The sequence below is a fragment of the Neoarius graeffei genome, chromosome 14, assembly GCF_027579695.1.
Source record: "Neoarius graeffei isolate fNeoGra1 chromosome 14, fNeoGra1.pri, whole genome shotgun sequence".
Classification (NCBI taxonomy): Eukaryota; Metazoa; Chordata; class Actinopteri; order Siluriformes; family Ariidae; genus Neoarius; species Neoarius graeffei.
In genome coordinates, this window is record NC_083582.1 from 43990253 (window position 1) to 44007584 (window position 17332).

Sequence of the window (17332 nt, forward strand, 5' to 3'; positions counted from 1 at the left end):
CGCTCAATTTAGAGTCACCAGTTAACCTAACCTGCATGTCTTTGGACTGTGGGGGAAACCGGAGCACCCGGAGGAAACCCACGCGGACACGGGGAGAACATGCAAACTCCACACAGAAAGGCCTTCGCCGACCGCTGGGCTCGAACCCAGGGCGTTCTTGCTGTGAGGCAACAGTGCTAACCACTACACCACTGTGCCACGATTTAAGATTCAAGATTCCTTTACTGTCACTGCACCATACAGTACAGTGAAATTGAAGCACACAATCCAGTTGGTGTATTCATACAAACAGTATTAAGGGGAAAAAAAAGTCAGATCTCATCTCATTATCTCTAGCCGCTTTATCCTGTTCTACAGGGTTGCAGGCAAGCTGGAGCCTATCCCAGCTGACTATGGGTGAGAGGCGGGGTACACCCTGGACAAGTTGCCAGATCATCGCAGGGCTGGCACATAGACACAGACAACCATTCACAGTCAATTTAGAGCCACCAGTTAACCTAACCTGCATGTCTTTGGACTGTGGGGGAAACCGGAGCACCCGGAGGAAACCCACGCGGACACGGGGAGAACATGCAAACTCCACACAGAAAGGCCCTCGCCAGCTGCTGGGCTCGAACCCAGGGCGTTCTTGCTGTGAGGCAACAGTGCTAACCACTACACCACCGTGCCACGATTCAAGATTCCTTTACTGTCACTGCACCGTACAGTACATTGAAATTGAAGCACGCAGTGTATTCATACAAACAGTATTAAGGGGAAAGAAAGGGGGGAAAAAAGTCAGATCTGTACAAGATAAACAAATCTATACAAGATAGATAAGTCAATTAAAAAAAGTTTCTATGTATCTAGATTGTGATTCATGATACAGCGGGCTATTGCACAGTAATGAGTGAATTCTTCTTCATCTCATCTCATTATCTCTAGCCGCTTTATCCTTCTACAGGGTCGCAGGCAAGCTGGAGCCTATCGCAGCTGACTACGGGCAAAAGGTGGGGTACACCCTGGACAAGTCGCCAGGTCATCACAGGGCTGACACATAGACACAGACAACCATTCACACTCACATTCACACCTACGGTCAATTTAGAGTCACCAGTTAACCTAACCTGCATGTCTTTGGACTGTGGGGGAAACCGGAGCACACCCACGCGGACACGGGGAGAACATGCAAACTCCACACAGAAAGGCCCTCGCCGGCCCCGGGGCTCGAACCCAGGACCTTCTTGCTGTGAGGCGACAGCGCTAACCACTACACCACCGTGCCGCCTGAATTCTTCTTATTATTATAATTATTTTGGCTGCTCCCGATTAGGGGTCGCCACAGCGGATCTTTCGTCTCCATTGCTCCCTGTCTTCCGCATCCTTCTCTACCACACCTGCCACTTTCATGTCCTTTCTCACCACATCCATGTATCTCCTCTTTGGCCTTCCTCATTTTCGTGTGCCTGGCAGCTCCATCCTCAACATTCTCCTTCCAACATCTCTACATCTCTTCTCAGGATGTGCCCAAACCATCTCAGTCTCATCTCTCTTAGCTTCATTCCCAAGCTCTCCACATGTGCTGTCCCTCTGATGTGCTCGTTCCTTATCCGGTCCAACCTCGTCACTCTCATCGCAAACCTTAACATCCTCAACTCCGCCACCTCCAACTTTGCCTCCTGTCTCTTTGTTAAGGGTACGGTCTCCAATCCATTCATCACAGCTGGTCTCACTACTGTCTTATACATCTTACCTTTCACTTTTGCTGGGACTTTCCTATCACAAATGACTCCCGAAATCCTTCTCCAACTGCTCCACCCTGCCTGCACTCTCTTTCTCAGCCCCCATTTTCCTGCACAGTTGTCCCCGGTTACTTGAATTCACCAACTTTCTTTACATCTACTCCTTGCATCTTCACTTGCAGTCGTTCCAACTGCACACCTCACTGCTGTTTCACTGTTCTCATACATGTCTTGCACCACTCTAATATACTTCTCATTCACTCCACACTTTCTCATACAATACCATAACTCATCTCTCGGCACTCTATCGTATGCCTTCTCCAGGTCTACAAACACACAATGTCGCTTTCTCTGGCCTTCTCTGTACTTCTCCATTAACATTCTCAAAGCAAAAATTGCATCCGACGTGCTCTTCCTTGGCATAAACCCGTACTGCTCTTCACAGATTGCTACCTCTTTTCTCAATCTCGCCTCCAATACCCTTTCCCATAGCTTCATGGTGTGGCTCATCAAAACAGTAATAAGTGAATGTATTGCACAATTAGGTGTGATAATTGCACATTTGCCCATGTTGACAGAGTGCAGTTGAACAGGAGCAATATAAATAAATAAATATAGGTGACTGAGAGAATAAGGTGCATGTGGTTGTAAAAACATATATTATTGAGGTAAGAGGTAGGCAGAGGTGTAGACAGTTTGTGTTACCGTTCATTAAATAGCAAGAAAAGGTTAAAATAGCATCAGAAATGTGTTAGACTTGAAGGAAAATGGTTAGAAAATGAAATTCACTTGAAGCACAGTGTCAAGATCAGGTTTATTAAAGCATCATTGAGACACACATGAGACAAGTGCATGAAACAAGATGTTTTGTACATTCAAGAGAACACTTATGCAATAAATGTTCAAGTTTTGTCTATCAGAAATAAATATCATTAATTTAATATCAGTAGTGTGATTTTTACTGGCAGGCTATAGGAGAACAAATTGTAGTAGTATGGAAGGCCACTGGTGCCAAAACTCCAACAATGAGCAATCCAGAAAATTGTACCCAGAAGACATTCGGGTCAATATACACTCAGCGTGAGCTTTATTAGGAACACTACACTAATACTGTATAGGGCCTCCCTTTACTCTCAAAATAACTCAAATCCTTCAAGGCATGGATTCCACAAGATGTGGAAATATTCCTTTAAGTTTCTGGTCCAGGTTGACATGATCACAATTCATACAATTCCTGTAGCTTTTTCAGGTCCCATTTCATGCTGCGAATCTACCATTCTACCACATCTCCAAGGTATTCACTGGATTCAGATCTGGTGACTGGGAAGGCCACTGAAGAACACTGAACTCACTGTCATATTCATGAAACCAGTTTGAGACCACTTTTGCTTTGTGACAGGGTGCATTATCATGATGGAATTAGCCATTAGAAGATTAATAAATTGTGGCCATGAAGAGATGTGCAGGGTCAGCAACAATACTCAAATAGTCTGTGGCATTCAATTGTTGATTGATTGGTATTAACAAGCCCAAAGTATGCAAGAAAACACTCAAACACTCCACACGCTATTACACCACCTCCACCAGCCTGGACTGTTGACACAAGGCAGGTTGGGTCCATGGAGTCATGCTTTTGGCACCAAATTCGGACCCTACCATGTGTGTGCTTTAGCAGAAATCAAGATTCATCAGGCGAGGCTACATGTTTCCAGTCTTCAACAGTCCAGTTTTGGTGAGCCTGTGCCCTCTGCGGCTTCAGCTTTCTGTTCTTGGCTGACAGAAGTAGAACCCGATGTGGGCTTCTGCTGTTGTAGCCAATCCACCTCATGTTTCGATGTGTTGTGCATTCTGAGATACTTTCTAGTCACCACAATTGTACATCTGTGGTCATCTGAGTTACTGTAGTCTTTCTGTCAGCTGGAACCAGTCTGGACCTTCTCTGTTGACCTCTGATTCACAAGATGTTTCTGTTCGCAGAACTGGAGGTTTTTTCTTTATTGCACCATTCTGAGTAAACTCTAGAGATGGTTGTGTGGGAAAATCAATATATGCACCATGTATGTATGCCAATACAGTATATATACAAAAAGAGAAAGTTTGTTTTAGTGGCCCAATTATCATACAGTTAAATCATACAGAATGACAGCCAGTCAGCAACACTGATCTGAAACTATGACTCGTAAGTATTAGATTCCTTACACCTAAAGTGGTTATTATAATATTATCTCATCTCATCTCATTATCTCTAGCCGCTTTATCCTTCTACAGGGTCGCAGGCAAGCTGGAGCCTATCCCAGCTGACTACGGGCGAAAGGCGGGGTACACCCTGGACAAGTCGCCAGGTCATCACAGGGCTGACACATAGACACAGACAACCATTCACACTCACACCTACGGTCAATTTAGAGTCACCAGTTAACCTAACCTGTATGTCTTTGGACTGTGGGGGAAACTGGAGCACCCGGAGGAAACCCACACAGACACGGGGAGAACATGCAAACTCCGCACAGAAAGGCCCTCGCCGACCACGGGGCTCGAACCCAGGACCTTCTTGCTGTGAGGCGACAGCGCTAACCACTACACCACCGTGCCGCCTATTATAATATTATAATTTTTATAATTCAAACTATTACTGGTCAGAAATTCAGTGTACTGTGTTTAACAGAAACTTAAATTTCACAGTTGAGTACCACAAAAAACCTGGATATGAATTTAAATAATCTGAAATTCTTTATATTGACATGACATACATAGCCACAAAAATTAAGTCTACTCCATCATTCCCCCAATTGGTATTTACAGAAACCCAGGGCCATGTTTTGAAATTTTGCCTAAATTTGCTTATTTAGTCTTGAACCTGGTTGTTTCTGTAGAAAATGCAATAATTGTTGGAGACGATAATATCTCATTATCTTTAGCCACTTTATCCTGTTCTACAGGGTCGCAGGCAAGCTGGAGCCTATCCCAGCTGACTACGGGCGAAAGGCGGGGTACACCCTGGACAAGTCGCCAGGTCATCACAGGGCTGACACATAGACACAGACAACCATTCACACTCACACCTACGGTCAATTTAGAGTCACCAGTTAACCTAACCTGTATGTCTTTGGACTGTGGGGGAAACTGGAGCACCCGGAGGAAACCCACGCAGACACGGGGAGAACATGCAAACTCCGCACAGAAAGGCCCTCGCCGACCACGGGGCTCGAACCCAGACCTTCTTGCTGTGAGGCAACAGCGCTAACCACTACACCACCGTGCCGCCCCACGATAATATTCATTTTGATAATCTACAAGACTCCCTAAGAAGAGCATTTTTGTCCATTTTAGACTCAGAAGGGGTTAATCAGAGCATAAAAGAACCACTTAATATGGATGACATTTGAATTAAACATATAATTATACAGATTTGAAACTATCTTCACAATGCCATTTTATTTCAAATGTGTCTTAGTCATAATACAGGGTTAGTCAAAATTATGATGGATGATTTTTCTCCTGCAGATAGATGTACACCATGGGTGACAGATTAAATGGTACTGTTGCTCGCTGGTTTTTGTGTGTTGAACATGATGGCGAACAGGTTGAGACCGTCCTGTAAATCATCTTGCACATATGATGTATGTTTTGTGAATAAATGGTTTCTACCATTTGAGTGTTAACATAATTTTGACTAACCCTGTATATGCACTTCATGATTCTACATTAAGCATAGATACTGTACAGTTTTACTGAAAACCTCCCAGAATTGTTGACTTTGATTGGTTCACCGTTTGAGCCCACAGAACTCTATCAGGTGACTGAATTCTTAGAGTCGGCTTTCCGCTACTCTCTAAATAATGTAGCCCCACTAAAAATACTTGGAGAAAAAAAATAGCACTCTGTTATAACATGGTATGATCACATGTACACCTTAAAACAGACCACATGAAAGTTGGAAGGCAAATGGCACCACACTAAATTTGTAGTATTTCACATTGCAAGAAGAAGAAGAACAGAAGAGAAGAAGCCAAGCCAAGAAGCCTTTATTTGTCACACATACATTCAAGTACAGACTTAAGCACACAGTGAAATTTAACCTCTGCATTTAACCCATCTGAAGCAGTGAACACACACAAGTGAGCAATGAGCGCACACACATACCCAGAGCAGTGGGCAGCGATGTTACAGCACCCGGGGAGTAGTTGTGGGTTAGGTGCCCTTGCTCAAGGGCGCTTCAGCCCAACCTCAGGCCACAGCTGCCCCATGTTAACCTAACCACGTGTTTTTGGACTGTGGGGGAAAACCGGAGCAACTGGAGGAAACCCACACAGACTCAGGGAGAACATACAAAAGAAAGGAGATCTTATAGCTGGGGCTTATTTTAGGCATTTAAGACCTAAATTATTATCAGGGGTGAAAAATACTTGTGCAGTTGTACTTCAGTACTACACTTAACTATTATTTTTATGTATTTTACTTTTTATGAGTATTATTGAAATTGAATACTTTATACACTTAATTACATTTAAAAAAAAAAAAACTTTTTACTCCTTATATTTTCATGTAGATCTTCAACATCGTTGTCATCACTGCCAAACCTGATCTGGGCTTGAGGTTGACTTGGCCAGAATTGCAGCAGTCGGGTGGCCAGTTCCTTTCTGTGCAATCACGCCTATGGGCAATTAAGAGTAGCCAGTTAACCTAAATGCATGCCTTTGGGCTGTGACGGAAACCGCAGCAGACGCAGACACAGGGAGAACATGCAAACTCCAGACAGAAAGCCGCTCATACTCATTACAAATGACACCAGAAATAGCGTATTCTTTCTTTCTTTTTTTTTTTACTTTTTCAACCCAAAATTATTTGATTTTTTTTCTCTGCCATGTTGTCATGTTTGGAAAAATCAAATGTTCTATATTGCCAGCCTTAACATAATTTTAGGTAACTGTCATTCAGTTAAAAAAAAAATTATTCACTAAAAATGAGGATTAGCCAATTATTAGTAGGCATCCGTTTGTCTTAGAGGACAATGGCTGTTGCACTTTCTAGAGTGGCTGAATAGGCTGACTCTGGAGTGGCAGTCTCTCACGCATTTGGCACAAACAAATTCAGATGGAGCTCATGAGGATGTGGCTCTCACTTTACAATCAGCTTTTTTCACTTCAAGATGCTTGTTCCTGTCCCTTTCAGCGTTCTGCAAGCTGTTTCTCACACAAGCCCTCCAAGACTCCCGTGAGGCAGCGATGTTTTCCCAGGTGTTAAGGTTGATACCCGCCAATTTCAGGTCCCTTTTGCACACATCCTTGAAGCGGAGGTGAGGTCTTCCAACAGGATGAGTCCCTTCACGCAATTCCCCATACAAGATATCCTTGGAAATGCGCCCTGAGTCCAGACGGTGCACGTGTCCTTGCCACCTGAGACGCCTTTGGATCAGCAGAGTGTGGATGCTTGGCATGTCAGCAAGTTCGAGGACCTCTGTGTTGGTCAGTCTGTCCTGCCAAGAGATGTTTTGGATGCACCTGAGGCAGTGGAGATGGAAGCTGTTCAGCCATTTTTCTTGTCTGGCATATGGTGCCCAAGACTCGCTGCCATACAGTAGAGTGGAAAGAACACAGGCTTGGTACATGCGAAGTTTGGTATTCAAAGATAACTGGCGGTTGGACCAAACTCTCTTGTTCAATCTTGCCATGACATCTGGGGCTTTACCGATTCTTGCACTGACTTCGGCATCCAAGGAGAGGGAACTAGTGATCGTTGAACCCAGATACGTAAAGCCCTCAACTGCCTCTGGAGGGGAGTCAGCACCCTGCGCAAGAATGTTAGTCTTCTTGGTGCTAATCATTAGCCTGAACTCTTTACAGGCATAGGAGAAGCGATCCACCAATTGTTGGAGGCCAGCCTCAGTGTGAGACAATTATTAACATTTTATTATTAGCTTTATTTTACAGACTCAGGCTACATCCACACGACAACGGCAACGAGATTTTATTAAAAAAAATATCGTGTCCACATGGGCAATGGATCAGTAAAATATCAGGTACATATGGCAACACAACGCTTGCTGAAAACGATGCAATACACATGCCACACCTCTACGTGCGCTGTAAGACGGTCCCATCGGAGACACCAGAACAATAGAAGAAGCAGGACACATGCGCATAAACCCCTTCTTCTACCCGCGTGAAGCACTCTCAGGAACAAACACACAACAACAAGAAGAAGATGGCTGCAACTACGCGAGGAAATCGTGCCTTCTGTGTGTACGAATTAGTTTTATTAATGTGCATAGTTTTATATAACTTAATTTTCTTATTGTGTGTGAACATTTTGAAAATCATTTTTATATAATTTATATAACTTTTTATATTGTGTGTGAACATTTTGAAAAGCAGTCTTATCCAATAAAAAAAAAAGAAATTCAAGAAATGGTTCAGTTACTTGTTTATTTAAAAGAAAAGCTGTATACAAAAGTGAATGCAATGCAGTGGTTCATACACAACAGCGAGAGTGCTGCTTGTTCTAGTCATGTGGTTGTGACGTCATCGTAAACAAATCCGTTCTACTCATCCAGACGACTTCGCAACGGCGCCGTTGCCAGATTTTTCCACTCTGGAACCCGTTCTCAAAAAATATCGTTTTGGGGCACCCAAAACGCCGGTGCCGTGTGGATGCCAGGCCGAAACGATAAACAATTTTATCAGATTCACCTGAATCCATTGCCGTGTGGACAGCCTCTCAAACGCATTAAATCAACACAGGAAACTGTGGGACTATCATAAAAATTATTAGAACAATAATATAACACTATCATTTTTAGTTTTCAACTTTTTGTGGGCAATGGGCACCCCCATGGGGCTTTTTGTCCAACACACAACACAAACACGCACTTTTGTAATGTTTGGGAATCGGACACAGTCTCAGTGTTTAAGTCGAGGCTGAAAACATATCTGTTTAGTCAAGCCTTTTGTTAATGGTGTTTATGAGGTAAAGGTGTAGATCTGGAGGGTCCTCAGACATAGTGTTTTGATAAACTGGGATGTATGGATGCTGTCAGTCCGCCACTCGCTTGCTCACTCGAGTTTGTTGACGGTGTAGTGGCTGGCTGCTTTATGTCCCGGGGCTCCCTCATGCCTGTGTTACCTTCTGGCTCTCTCCTTTTAGTTATGCTGTCATAGTTAGTTGCCGGAGTCCCTGCTTGTACTCAGTGCAATGCATACTGTTCCTACTTATTCAGGTGACATTGGGTATACCTAACAACCTGTGTTTTCTCTCTCTCTCTTTCTCTCTCCTCCCCCCAAATCTGTCCCTCTGAGTTACATGTCGGTCCTGGGATCGAGATGCTGACCTCTTCTGCTCCTCGGACCTGCCTGATCCAGCCTGATGCCCTATGTCTGGTCGGAGTCTCATTGCATCACTCCTGTGGAGGACGGCCCCATGTGGACAGTTGAAAGTCACACCTGGAGGACGCTCTGGACTCTTACAGTAATGCTTTTATGGCTGAGGACTACAGTTGACTTGCTAACTTTAGGACTGCAGTTGTCATGAACAGTTTAGCACTCAAGTTTCCATCAATGAAGAGTTTATAACATCAACGAAACTGACTTCATGTTAAAACTGTTAATGTTATAATCACGTTGTCTGTTGTTGCCCAAATGAGGATGGGCAGACCCTTTTGGGTCTGGTTCCTCTCGAGGTTTCTTCCTCATGTCGTCTGAGGGAGTTTTTCCTTGCCACCATCGCCACAGGCATGCTCATTGGGGATAGATCTCATCTCATCTCATTATCTCTAGCCGTTTTATCCTTCTACAGGGTCGCAGGCAAGCTGGAGCCTATCCCAGCTGATCACGGGCGAAAGGCGGGGTACACCCTGGACAAGTCGCCAGGTCATCACAGGGCTGACACATAGACACAGACAACCATTCACACTCACAACTACGGTCAATTTAGTCACTAGTTAACCTAACCTGCATGTCTTTGGACTGTGGGGGAAACCGGAGCACCCGGAGGAAACCCACATGGAAACGGGGAGAACATGCAAACTCCGCACAGAAAGGCCCTCGCCGGCCACAGGGCTCGAACCCAGACCTTCTTGTTGTGAGGCGACAGCGCTAACCACTACACCACCGTGCCGCCCTCATTGGGGATAGATGAGGGATAAAATTAGCTCATGTTTTAAGTCGTTCAAATTCTGTAAAGCTGCTTTGCGACAATGCTTATTGTTAAAAGCGCTATACAAATTGACTTGACTTGTCACTGCAAACACTCTCATCATTCAGACACTCCTCCACAAACACTCCACCTATCTATACTTACTTCATTTCTTTACACCATAAAAACTCTCATGCTAGTATCCTTTCTACTGAACTGGTATATGCAGCAGTGGGTCTATACATGTGTATAACACAGGTGATTACTTTAAGACTACATGGGAAACCTGGCTTCCCCTAAAATTTCATTAAACTGCAGTAATGAAATGTTTACCAAAGTGAAATAGTGTCTATATTATTCATCCAGCTTGGCGGACTTCAATATTTTAGTTAATCCAATTATCAAATATCTCACTGCAATATCATGCTGTTTGTTCATGTGACACAAACTTTTTGGTGGACAGTGCTGCCTGCATGAAAATCTCCTCTGAAGCCTCCGACACAGTGCTGATAGAAACTAGTGCTGTGCTTCTTTTGGGTGCTATAGGGAATTCAAATAAGGGTTTTAATGGGAATAAAGATTAATGCGCACTGGACATCAGGCTTTTAACATGTCCTTTTGGCCGGCACGGTGGTGTAGTGGTTAGCACGGTCGCCTCACAGCAAGAAGGTTCTGGGTTCGAACCCAGTGGCTGGTGAGGGCCTTTCTGTGTGGAGTTTGCATGTTCTCCCTGTGTCTGCGTGGGTTTCCTCCGGGTGTTCCGGTTTCCCCCACAGTTCAAAGACATGCGGGTAGGTTGTCTTTGATGCTTGCGCTGGTTGACTTCAAATTTTCAGGGTAGGTGCGCAATGGTCCATAGATTACCTGATTAAATTTTGGGGGTAATCGGGTCAAGGTCACTGGAAAGTTTGAAATAATTTTTTTTTTTTGCGATAACTAACTTTCTTCACATTCATCATTTTGACTTAAAACCAAAATGTGCATCTTTCAATTCTGTTTCCAACCATATGCTGCATGATGGGGTAGGCTGGACAGTCTCTGTAGCGGTTGGGGGTTAAAAGTCGGGGGGGGTGGTCAAGGTCATCGGTCAAAATAACATTTTCTATTATAACTCAAAAACGATTGCCAATAGACAAATGTTTACTATTATGAGCATATAGGAACTCCCATATAGCATTTCATTTGACACCATGATCTTTGACCTTGGGTGACCTTGAAAGGCCAAATTCAAGGTCATGGATTTTCAGAGGGCTGTAACTTGAAAATGGTTGATGGTAGACAGATGTTTACCATTATCAACATATAAGAAGTCCCATATGGGCTTTCAGTTGCCGCCATGACCTTTGACTTTTGAATGACTTTGAAATGTCCAACTCAAGGTCATGGATTTTCATGGAACTATAACCTGATGACTGAGAAATATTACCATTATCAACATCTCATCTCATTATCTGTAGCCGCTTTATCCTTCTACAGGGTAACCACCGTGCCGCCCCCATTATCAACATATAGGTATAAAATAAGTGCTGCCAGGTGAGGTTTGTTTTGCCTGGCCGCACTTGTTTTTAATAGATTAAGTTTATAGTTTGTAGTTTATAGTTCATATTTTGTATTTTATACATTAATATATTTTATTTGCGTAGTTTTTTTTGTATTTGTAACTACTTTGAATATATTGAATATGTACATATTGTGGATATTGTAATTTGATATTGATCATAACTAGTTTCTTTTTTAGTTTTTATTGATTGTGTGTTGTATATGTGTAGCAGGGCTCCCTTTGATAGCAGAGGCGTATAGCCACTGATTGGACTACCCTGTTGTTTTATTTAAATAAAGGTATCTTAAAGCTATATGGCCTTTTGATTTCATAAAATGGGTGAAATTTAGTTCCCTCTGAAATTTGGTCATTGTGATATATATTTATTTCTGCAATATCTCAAAAAAAAAAAAACAACCCTAAAATATCAGGCCATTCTGTGGCTGGGAAGTTATTTAATTTGAAGGGATTCCCGAGCAAATAATGTGTATGAAATCACTGGTTTCGTGCAGTCAAGCAGACAGAGGAAGTCCGGTGTGCGCATGTGCAGGTTTACCTGATTCTTCTTTTTTTCCTTCTTCTTTTGGGTTTTACCGCAGCTGGCATCCAGTGTTGCATTACTGCCATCTACAGGTTTACCTTTAAGCATGCCCTGACAGTTACATCATTCTGTCGCTAAACGAACAGCTGATCACACCGAGGTGCTCGCTGACCGAAGATATTTATTAATTTGGTCCAGCATTTCTTTTCCTTCGCGACATAATATCTTCTCTTCTCGCTTTCTGTTACTGTAGTTGGTCTTTCACGTTTCAGTTGTGTCCTCCATTTTTCTCTCCTGTTTCAAATTTGTGTTCCACAATGCCTTGCGCGAACAGGGAAAGCCCACCATGTGATGCATGATGTAGTATCTTGAATTGGGTCACGGTGAAGCAAGAAAAAATAGCTGAGAATTTAGGGCCACGTGGCCTTAAATTTATTTTTTGTCCTATAGATGACTTGCAACCATGTGATCAAAATGTGCTACATCATGAGCGTCCGCAAAGCGACTAGGATGGCAGCTGCTGAAAACATGTCTGTAAACAATGCTGAATTTTTTCAGTATTACCACGATTTCAACAGTTGAGTGAAGATTCAATACAAAGAGAAGACAGATATGTGTGGTTTTGACTCGTATTATTTAAAAAAGTCAGATTTTTCTGAGGATAAGACGATTCTACCGACCATCGAGTACCCAGATATCGCATTCTATCTGGTTGTCGTGGGTCGACAAATCTCAGATGAAGGCTTATAAGTCCATGGAAGCCTATAACTACTTTGTCTCTGGATGGGTAAATGCCTTATTAATTAAACCAGTCAACGATGTCAAAGCAGTTGTACTTGCAAGGGTAAGTTAGGGCTTCTTTTACATTTAGTTTACTTCTATGTCTAAACAACAGACAAAGTGTGACATTTTGACAAGCCTCTAGCTTTATGGCTGACAATTTATTTCAGGTCAACCACTCTAAAATTGTAACAATTTTATAATTATAAAATTATCATATACTGTAATTATAAAATTATAACAACGACTGAGTGAACCATGTCAAGAGAACGTTCATTTTATAGTAAGATTCTAGCAACACGAAATAAAATTCTTCCATGATATTACTGAGAAAGCTTTTGAATTTCACCTGAGATAAAATGATTACTGCAAACACAAGCTGTTTTGGTTTTAGCCTCTACTAGATCAACCCTGCCAATGTTGTTCAGCCGTGCTTGTCTCCTCTCTGTACTAAGCCGCAGAGTTTCCTCTTTCCAAATCACGGACGGAATTCTAAAAAATTGGAACGTGTCACTGTCATGAGTACTGTTGTGACCACAACAAAGATATGGCATAGCTAAAAGAACGCTTAAAGCAGTGGAAAAACAAAGAGAGTTGTGCACGCGTAACTGTTTTCTATGGAATGCCGCTTGACCCCACATTTGTCTATCCACTAACATGGCTGACATCTGGGTTTCTATTTTGCTTTGACGTCACTTGCAAGTCAAGGGTTAAAAAAACAACAAAACAAACAAAACAAAAACCTAATAAAATTGGAAGTCTGCCCCTGTGTCCGAAATCGCTCCCTACTCACTATATAGGGCACTATATAGTGGGGACGCCATTTTGTAGTGCTGTCCGAAACCTTAGGGAGGATTATTTACACCCTATATAGTGCGCTCAAAGTATCCCACAATGCATCACGAAAAGTAGTGTACAACTGACGGTCACTAATCAAAGCAATATATCCCATCATGCATTGTGGTCACGCTGAAAGAAATCAAAAGTCTCAAATTTGTTTTAATAAAAGGCAGCAGCAAAGAAGAAAGTAGTCAGCTTTGATTTAAAAGAACTGAAAGACGCAGGTACTTTGTATTTATTAATGTGGGAAATACACTCAGTATAATGTGTATTTATTACAAAAATACATGCATGTATTTATTATTTTGAAAACCCACCAGCTGACTGATCTGGCACGTTTTAATTGTGCGACAGTAATGATGTATATACCAGCGCGACGGACTAGTGTCCGAAAACATTTTTTTTTTTCATTTTACCAATGAGCTCAATATATATATATATGCCTTGATATAGTAATTCCCTATATAGGGAGTAGGGAGTAGTGAACGAGTGAGCGATTTCGGACAAGGGGTGTGATTCGAATTCAGTAGCTTTCGGTTCACTAAACAAAAATAATTGGGTGTCAGGGAAAATTCTTTTTATGACCTATACGTGAAAAAATCTGAAAGGCAGTCTACCTTTAAAGGAGAACTGAAGGCAAATTTTTTATGATCAAAATTCTATTTATCTCATTTTAGTAAATATAGGAATGAATTTTTGATAGCCATTTTGTCACTATAGCAAGTTATGAGTGTTTGAAATATACTACGTAATATATCAGTCCATGTGTCAAAGCAATGGCCGTAAACGAGATTTGCTGAGACCTGTGTGAGACATCGTAGGATGGAAGTAAAACGTACAGCGGAAATCAAAGTGACCAACATCGTGCACATTCTGGCTGCCGCTTCTCACCGGAGCTTTTTATTTTATTTTCTCTCTCTTTTTTAATTAATTAATTAATTAATTAAAAAAATTTGTGTGTTTGTGTAGTTTGATGTTTGTTTTTGTTTGAGTGTTTTTGTCCGCTGGTGGTGGAGCTCCGGACCCATTTTTGGGCGTCGGTTCCCTCCAGGCCTTGGTTCGCCATGGGTGATGCCTGTGGTCCTAGCTATGGACTGCAGTGAGCTTGTTGCTCATTTTAACATCGTGGTTGTCCAGCACTCTGTGCTTTAGTGCTTGGCGTGGAGTTCCGAGCGATGTTGCTCGGTGGCGTCGCGGCGGCTGTGCAGGCGGTTTGGGATGTACCGGCGCTCTGCGTGGCGGTGCTTCTGTGCTCACTTTGTGGATCCATGGCGTGGTGTTCCGAGTGATGCTGCCCGGCGTCGTCGCGGCAGCTGTGCTGGCGGTGTGGGACTTGTTTTCGTGCGCCTTTTAGTGGGTCTGTGGCCGCTACACCTTTGGAATGAAATCCTGTCCTCTATTTGGTGGACTTGCACCTGACTGACACTTCACGTTTCGAAGTCTCGCGAAGATTGCACGGATAAGTGACGCCTGCCGAGGACCAAACAAACTAAATTCAACATGGCTAAAAACCGAATAGGACCGATAAGTATAATATTTAATTGCAATTAGTTGCCAATAGGGGCAGCACGGTGGTGTAGTGGTTAGCACTGTTGCCTCACAGCAAAAAGGTCCTGGGTTTGAGCCAGTGGACTTCAGTGGCAACTATAATATTGAATTAATTCAACAAAGTGAAAGTACGGGACAGATGTGTTGTGTGTTGCAGTAGTGCACATTATGCAGGTGTGTTTAACGTTAGCAAGACAGCTATTATATTGGGTAGTGGAACTAAGTCTAACATTTGACTTGCCACGAAACACCTGCATAATTTGTCCCGTACTCGGACAAAAGTATCCCTTTGTTGAATTAATTCAATATCATAGTCGCCACTGAAGTCCACTCGATCCTTGTTTACCGTCAATGGATCGGTCACTCGTCAAACAGTCCGCCAAAATCCGAGTAGGAAATGGCCGCAACAGCTTCCGGGGGAATCGCTGAGCGTAGCTGTCAGTCAAACACAAGTTAGCCAATGGGAATGCATTCCTGGACAGCCCACCCACACGTGAAGTTTGTGCCAAAACTGCAAGCAAAAAGTCGAGGAGCGCAAACAAGAAAGCTGGAATCGCAACCAAAATAAATTATGTCAAACAAAACTGAGAAAGACGCGGAACAAAATTAAAAGGTTTCTGAAGAGTAATAAGGGGTGTTCACACGGCACATATTTGCATCGATGCTGCACCGATGTATTTTGTTGCGATATATCTTACACCGGTGTAAATTTTGTGGAGCGTTCACACGTCACAAACCTGTTTACTAGAGAGAAGCGTGTTAGCACCGGTGCAGCCCCACTTGCGTTCACACGGCAGTTTTTGCGACCATGCTATATGATAGTAATAATGCAGAAATGAAATATGCACATGTGTGAAAATGTACTTCCTTTTCCTGGTTGTCATGGCATCACCAAGCGCCGGGAAAACAACGTGGATGAAGACACCAGTGTTGCCAGATACTGCTGACGTTTTCCAGCCCAAAATATGTTCAAATCCGCCAAAATGCAATTAAAACCTCCCAATCTGGCAATGCTGGAAGATACGCAGTTCTGTTGTTGTTGATATTCGCCATTTTGGAAGCGCAAAATACCAGGACACAAATTATACAATGCCCGTATGTAATCAACTCTCCTCACGCGTAGCGAGTCTACCCCTGTAGCGTTCAGACGTCCCATTTTATATCGGTGCTGCCCCGCAAACTAGCATTTACTCCGGAGTAAATTTCTTAAACCACCTCCCGAGCAGGGTTAGATTTGCACCGGTTTAAGCAGCTTTCAGGGGCTACACCGGTATAACTTTGTACCGTGTGAACGCTCTACCGGGGCAGCCCCGGTGCTACACCAGAGTAAAAGTTGCCGTGTGAACACCCCTATTGACTGATATTTTGCGCGATTACACGAATAATTTGTTTGCCAGTCTAAAAACAAATTACGGAAGCCGAGAGAGGCCCTTCATATAATCCTTTTTTTTTTATTCACCTTGTTATCCCGAGATAACGACATAATTAATTCAGGATCTCGAGAAAACAACACAACTAATTCGAGATCTCGAGAAAACAAAACCGTTATTCCGAGATCTCGAGAAAACAAAACAATTATTCCATGATCTCGAGAAAACAAAACAATTATTTCATGATCTCAGCTGGATCACTGTATCTCCGTCGGTAGAGACGAAGCCGGGCCAGTCTTCTGCGGAGGTGCCGCGGACTAATTTTGAAATGATCCCTTATTAAAAGACTTAATGCAATCTCTCCCTGTGTCAACCCCTGATCAAAATATTGTCTTATTAGGTGATCGATTATTCCAGACATTCTAATGACCAAAGTTGCGTCTATACAGAATGAGAAATAGCCCCAAAGTCAGCATATCACAAGTCTCTTGGCGCACCTGAATGAACCATTTCTCAGCTGTTTACTCAAGATCATGAAATAACGGTTTTGTTTTCTCGAGATCTCGAATTAGTTGTGTTGTTTTCTCGAATTAGTTGTGTTGTGTTAATTATGTCGTTATCTCGGGATAACAAAGTGAATAAAAAAAGATTATATGAAGGGACTCTTGTGGCTTCCGTAAAAAATTGACTTTTTTACATTTTTTTTAAATTTTGATTTAGCGTTTTTGTTTGATATTTCAAAAGTATTGTATGAACATTTTGGCACAAAATTGATTCCATACAGTTCCATACCTGTCAACTTTGAGGTTTGAAAAAAAGGGATATTTCCCAGATTTTTAACTCAAAATAAGGGAAAATTTCG